Genomic DNA, 7,559 nt, shown 5'->3' with positions numbered 1-7,559 from the left:
TTCATTTCCAGATCTTCAATTCTATTCCATTGATCTATCTGCCTGTCTCTGTACCAATANCATGCAGTTTTTATCACTATTGCTCTCTAGTATAGCTTGAGGTCAGGGATGGTGATTTCCCCAGAAGTTCTTCTATTGTTGAGAATAGTTTTCACTATCATGGGTTTTTGGTTATTCCAAATGAATTTGAGAATTGCTCTTTCTATCACTTTGAAGAATAGACTTGGAATTTTGATGGAGATTGAATTGAACCTGTAGATTGCTTTCAGTAAGACGGTCATTTTTACTATATTAATGCTGCCAATCCATGAGCATAGGAGATCCTTCCATCTTCTGAGATCTTGTTTGATTTCTTTCTTCAGGGATTTGAAGCTCTTGTCATACAGGTCTTTCACTTGCTTGGTTAGAGTCACACCAAGGTATTTTATATTGTCTGTGACTATTGTGAAGGATGTTGTTTCCCTAATTTATTTCTTTCTTTCTTTTCTTTCTTTCTTTGTTTCTTTTTTTTTTTCAGACAGGGTTTCTCTGTGTAGCCCTGGCTGTCTTGAACTCAGAAATCCACCTTCCTCTGCCTCCCGAGTGCTGGGATTAAAGGCGCGCGCCACCACACCCAGCCCTAATTTCTTTCTCAGCCTGTTTATCCTTTGAGTAGAGGAGGGCTACTGATTATTGTTAGAGCTAATGTTATATCCAGCCACTTTGCTGGATTTGCTTATCAGCTGTGGGAGCTCTCTGGTAGAATTTTTGGGGTCACTTAAGTATACTATCATATCATCTGCAAATAGTGGTATCTTGACTTCCTCCTTCCCAATTTATATCCCTTTGCTCTCCTTTTGTTGTCTACTTGCTCCAGCTAGAACTTCTAAGTACTATAGTGAATAGGTAGGGAGAGAGTGGGCAGCCTTGTCTTGTCCCAGATTTTAATGGGATTGCATTGAGTTCCTCTCCATTTAGTTTGATAGTGGCTACTGGTTTGCTGTACATTGCTTTTAATATATTTAGTTATGAACCTTGAATTCCCGATCTCTCCAATACTTTTAACATGAATGGGTGTTGTATTTTGTTGAAGGCTTTTTTTAGCATCTAATGAGATGATTATGTGGTTTTTATCTTTGATATAGTGGATTACATTGATGGATTTCCATATATTGAACCATCCCTGCATTCCTGGGATGAAGCCTACTTGATCATGATGAGTGATCGTTTTGATGTGTTCTTGAATTCAGTTTGCAAGACTTTTATTGAGTATTTTTGCATCAATATTCATAAGGGAAATTGGTCTGAAGTTCTCTTTCTTTGTTGGATCCTTTTGTGGTTTAGGTATCAGAGTAATTGCGTCTTCATAGAAAGTAGTGGGTAGTGTTTCTTCTGTTTCTATTTTATAGAATAGTTTGAGAAGTATTGGTATTAGGTCTTCTTTGAAGGTATGATAGAACTCTGGTTTTGGGCTTTTTTTTCGTTGGGAGACTTCTAATGACTGCTTCTATTTCCTTGGAGATTATGGGACTGTTTGGATGGTTTATCTGATCCTGATTTAACTTTGGTACCTGGTACCTGTCTAGAAATCATCCATTTCATCTAGATTTTCCAGTTTTGTTGAATATAGACTTTTGTAATAGGAGCTGGTTAATTTTTGAATTTCTTTAGTTTTGCTTGTTATGTGTTCCTTTTCATTTCTGATTTTGTTAATTTGGATACTGTCTCTGTGCTCTGTTGTTAGTCTGGCTAAGGGTTTGTCTATCTTGTTGATTTTTCTCAAAGAGCCAGCTCCTAGTTTTGTTGATTCGTTGTATAGTTCTCTTTGTTTCTACTTGGTTGATTTCAGCCCTGAATTTGATTATTTCTCACCGTCTACTTCTCTTGGATGGATTTGCTTTGTTTTTTGTTGTTGTTGTTGTTTGTTTTGTTTTGTTTTTTGTTTTTTGGAGACAGGGTTTCTCTGTATAGCCCTGACTGTCCTGGAATTCACTTTGTAGACCAGGCTGGCCTCAAACTCAGAAATCCGCCTACCTCTGCCTCCTGAGTGCTGTGATTAAAGGCGTGTGTGTGTTCTAGAGCTTTTAGATGTGCTGTTAAGCTGCTAGTGTAAGCTCTCTCCAGTTTCTTTATGGAGGCACTCAGAGCTATGAGTTTTCCTCTTAGAACTGCTTTCCTTGTGTCCAGTAAGTTTGGATATGTTGTGCCTTATTTTCATTAAATTCTAAAAAGTCTTTATTTCTTATTTCTTTATTTCTTAGCTAACCAAGTTATCATTGAGTAAATAGTTATTCAGCTTCCATGTGTATGTGGGATTTCTATTGTTTTTGTGGGTATTTAAGACCAGCCTTAGTACATGGTGGTCCAATAGAATTTATGGGATTAATTCAATGTTCTTGTATCTGTTGATGTTTGTTTTGTGTCCGATTATATGGTTAATTTTTCAGAAGATGCTAAAAAGGTTTATTCTCTTGTTTTATGGTGAAATGTTCTACAGATATATGTTAAATCCATTTGGTCCATAACTTTTTAGTTTCACTGTGTCTCTGTTCAGTTTCTGTTTCCATAATCTGTGCATTGGTGGTGGTAGGGTGTTGAAATCTCCTATTATTGTGTGAGGTTCAATTTGTTCTTTGAGCTTCTGTAATTTTTTTTTTGTTTTACAAATGTGGGTGCCTGTTACAGGATTTTCCCTGTCCAATTACATTAATGCAGAGGAGGCCTATGATTGGACAGGGAAAGGGGAGGTGGCACTAAGAGTGGCGGGGACAAAGAGCATCTCAGAGAGGGGAGGAGAGGAGAATGGAGGCCGATGTGGTAATATCACAAGGTTAGATTAATTAGGATAAAGCTTTTATCATTATCAATTGACTCTGAAATTATTGTATTGGCATCTTGTAAATTGTGAGTTTGTTGATACATAAATCTGATTGGTTAACTACAAGCTTTAAGAGTTTTAAGTCTACCAGGTTACTGGGTATTGTGATATCTAACCACATAGTTGGCGGTTCAGCTTGGTTACTGGAATGCGGGACTACTGATTACAGGGGATTATAGCAGAGAAGGAACTAGTGGCTCCTGGGACAAGCGAGCCAGATGCTGTGGGGGCTAGCTGGAGACAGTTACTTCTGGCAGCAGGAGCATGGAAATGTGGTCTGGCCCCTCAGAGAGTTGGCAGGTTAATTTTTAAATATTTCCCACAACAGGTGCCCTTGCATTTTGGGGCATAGAGGTTCAGACTTGAGAGTTCATCTTGGTGGATTTTTCCTTTGATGGGTATGTACTGTCCTTCCCCATCTCTTTTGATAACTTTTGGTTGAAAGTCTATTTTATTGGATATTAGAATGGCTACTCCAGCTTGTTTCTTGGAACCATTTGCTTTGAATTTTTTCCCCTTCCTTTCACTGTGAGGTAGTGTCTGACTTTGTCTCTGAGGTGTGTTTCCTGTATGCAGCAAAATGTTGGATCCTGTTTACTTATCCAGTCTGTTAGTCTGTGTCCTTTTTATTGGGAAATTGAGTTCATTGATGTTGAGAAATATTAGGGACCAATGATTGTTGATTATTTTTGTTGTTACAGGTGGAATTATGTTTGTGTGTTTCTCTTATTTTGTTGTGACAAGATTAATTTCTTGCTTTTTCTTGGGTGTAGTTTCCCTCCTTGTGTTGGACTTTTCTTTCTATTATCCTCTGTAGGCTGGATTAGTGGAAAGATATTGTTTAAATTTGGTTTTGTCTTGGAATACCTTGGTTTCTCCATCTATGGCAGTTGAGAGTTTTGCTGGGTATAGTAGCCTGGGCTGGCATTTTTGTTCTCTTAGGGTCTGTATGACATTTGCCCAAGATCTTATGGCATTTAGAGTCTCTGTTGAGAAGGCTGGTGTAATTCTGATAGATCTCCCTTTATATGTAACTTGACCCTTTTCCCTAACCGCTTTCAATATTCTTTCTTTGTTCTGTGCACTTAGATTTTTAATTATTATGTAGCAGGAGGAATTTCTTTCCTGGTCCCATCTGTTTGGTGTTCTGTAGGCTCCTTGTATGTTTATGGGCATCTCTTTCTTTAGTTTAGGGAAGTTTTCTTTTATAATTTTGTTGAAGATGTTTTCTGGCCCTTTGAGTTGGGAATCTTCACTCTCTTCTATACCTATTATTCTTAGGTTTGGTCTTTTCATTGTGGATTTCTTGAATGTTTTGAGTTAGGAACTTTTGGGGGGGTTTTTTGTATTTTCTTTGACTGTTGTGTCGATGTCTTTTATGGTATCCTCTACACCAGAGATTCTCTCTTCTATCTCTTGTATTCTGTTGGTGATGCTTGCATCTGTGACTGCTACTTCCTAGGTTTTCCATCTCCAGGGATATCTCCCTTTGTACTTTCTTTAATATTTCTATTTCAATTTTTTTTAGATCCTGGATGGTTGTGTTCAATTCCTTCAATTGTTTGTGTTCTCTTGTATTTCTTTAAAGGATTTATGTGTTTCCTCGTTAAAGTCTTCTATTTACATGTGTTCTCCTGTATTTCTTTAAGGGAGTTATTTATGTCCTTCTAAAGTCCTCTAGCATGTTCATGAAATGAGAATTTAGATCTGAATCTTGCCTTAAAGGTGTGTTAGGGTATCCAGGGTTTGCTGTGGTGGAATGGGTTCTGATGTTGCTAAGTCACATTGGTTTCTGTTCCTAAGTCACATTGGTTTCTGTTGCTTATGTTCTTGCACTTACCTGGCTATCTCTCGTATTGACTGGCCTCAATGACTCTGACTGGAGCCTGCCCTTCCTATAATCCTGGATGTGTCAGAATACCTGGGTACTCAAGCTGCAACTGAGGTGTGGGCTGTGTGGGTCTGGATCCAGAGCAGAGGCTCTGCTCCAGGCAATGGTGCAAACCAGAAGGCACAGGGGTCTCTGGCTGGGTGGGGTATCTGCATTCCCAGGCTGCAGAGGTCCTGGTACATTGGGTATTGGTGATCCTGGATGTGTCAGAATACTGGGGGAGTTGATCTGTAACTGGAGTGTGATTGTGTGGGTTTGGATCCAGAGCAGAAGCTGTGCTCCAGGCACTGGTGCAAACCAGAAGGCACACAGTGCAGCTGATCTTTAGTAACAGGTATTCCCCTTGCTAGATTATATTGTTCTAGTTTTGTGGCTTCATGCCTCCACCATGATAACCATTGTAATTGTTGACCAGCTTCTACAACAGCTGACACCAATCCCTTTCAATCTTGTGGGATGATACTATGTTGTATAGCCCAGTTATTTAGCATTTCTTTGACAAAGGAAGAATGTAAGTCATACAATACCATGGCCTCTTTAAAATGCTTTAAAGCTAGCATTTGTATCTGTCTCCAGGTCAATTCATTATAAGCCTGTTCACCATTGTTAGCAGGCATATGCTGCACAGACTGGGAGGTTCCTGAGTAGGCCCAAGCAAAGTCTCTGGTGGTGCATTTAGCTGCACCTTAACCTGTTGTACCTGTGCCATTTCCTGGTCTTTTAGGTCCCTAGAAGCATGGCAGGGCAGTTTACCTTCCAGCCTAGTTTGCTTTCACTGTGCAGTTCATTCCTGGTCTCATTATCTGAGCCTGAACTTTTCCACCTCCCAGTGGATCCCCTTTCCCCAAGCTCTTCTACCTCTATCTGAAAACTCTCTAAATGCATAGTCAAGTCTACAATCTTCTCTACCAGAAGAGAATTGTCAAGTTTCCCATTAAACTTTTCCAAAATAGTATACATGAACACTACAAAACAAAGCAAAAAATTCTCTTTTGGGAGCAAGGCAGGATACCATCCAGCAGCAGTAGCTGCCATTTTGCCAAACTCCTTAAGCACATTGCTGACTGCTTATAATCTGTCGTTTCCAGAGTTACCCATAATGCCTAAGACACTTGGGGACTACCCATAACTTTAATTTTTCAAAGCCTATTTTTATTTATTTATTTATTTATTTATTTATTTTGGTTTTTCGAGACAGGGTTTCTCTGTATAGCCCTGGCTGTCCTGGAACTCACTTTGTAGACCAGGTTGGCCTCGAACTCAGAAATCTGCCTGCCTCTGCCCCCCAGTGCTGGAATTAAAGGTGTGCGCCACCATGCCCGGCTCAAAGCCTATTTTTCTTTTTCTTTCTTTCTTTCTTTTTTCTTTTTTTTGGTTTTGGTTTTTCGAGACAGGGTTTCTCTGTGTAGCCCTGGCTGGAACTCACGCTGTAGATCAGGCTGGCCTCGAACTCAGAAATCCGCCTGCCTCTGCCTCCCAAGTGCTGGGATTAAAGGCGTGCGCCATCACACCCGGCTCAAAGCCTATTTTTAATGATGGTCCTTAGACGCTTTAACCTCCCTTTTAGCCTACCACCCACCAGAGGTAGTGGGAAAGAAAGGTTTCTGGGGACATGGACCCATTTAGAAAGATTCTTTGAAACCACTCCCATCTGTGTTGTCTGGAAATTGGCAGTTCAGTTCACGGGTCCGCAGCAGCAGCTCCATCCACTCGAAAACACTTCAGATACACCAGCAGTCCAGCTTGGTAGTTAGGATAGCAAACACGAATCAGCAGTGGTGGCACTACCTACCTAGGGAAAGCAGCCAGGGAGGAGGGACCCCAAGGGAAACTAGAAGTACTGTGCCTCTCATAGGGAAGGGAAGATCAGTGAAGACAGGAGACCCACAAAACAGCCAGCTTTATAAGCCAAGCTCCACCCCACCATGCCCTATAACTGTCTGTCCAGTCCTATTTATACCCTCCAAACATCACATGTCCTCCATTCATCTGTCTCAGCTGACATCACTCTGCCAATCAGCCCAATTCCACTGAAGCAGCAAGAAACTGCAGCATATCACTGGGCATTTTTTGGTGCATTTCTGTCTATGGAGTCCAACAAATGCAGTTCAACTATGCAATGTAAGGCAGACCAACACATGGATTTTGTTATCGGTGGTGGCGCATGCCTTTAATCCCACCCAGCACTTGGGAGGCAGAGGCAGGTGGATTTCTGAGTTTGAGGCCAGCCTGGTCTACAAAGTGATTTCCAGGATAGCCAGGGCTACACAGAGAAACCCTGTCTCGAAAAACCAAAAAAAAAAAAAAAACAAAACAAAACAAAACAAAAATAATCCACCTCATCACGTGTCCTTTTACATGCTTGCTTTAGAAGAACATCCTTTCTCCTATGTCTGCTTCACAAGTCTGCCTTAGTCTTTCACCTGTGTCCACTTCAGGAAAATACTCCTTCAGGTATATACCCCAGCAAAACACCATCCAGCACAACAGAGTTTCCAAAGAATCCTTAAGTTTCCACTTCATTTTTGTAGACAGGCTTCCTCCATGTAGCCTTGGCTGTCCTGGAACTTGTTCTGTAGACCTGTCTTGCCTCAAACCTTACCTGACTCTGCCTCGGAGTGCTAGGATTAAAGATGTGTACCACCACACCTGGCAATTGTGTGTAGTGGCGATTTTCAGAATCCTGGTATTTTGCTTTCTTTAAAAAAATAGGCCGGGCGTGGTGGCGCATGCCTTTAATCCCAGCACTCGGGAGGCAGAGGCAGGTGGATTTCTGAGTTCGAGGCCAGCCTGGTCTACAAAGTGAGTTCC

Source organism: Mus pahari, chromosome 13 (genome assembly GCF_900095145.1).
Source record: "Mus pahari chromosome 13, PAHARI_EIJ_v1.1, whole genome shotgun sequence".
Classification (NCBI taxonomy): domain Eukaryota; kingdom Metazoa; phylum Chordata; class Mammalia; order Rodentia; family Muridae; genus Mus; species Mus pahari.
The sequence above is the reverse complement of the archived record's forward strand: the minus strand, read 5'-3'. Positions refer to the sequence as shown.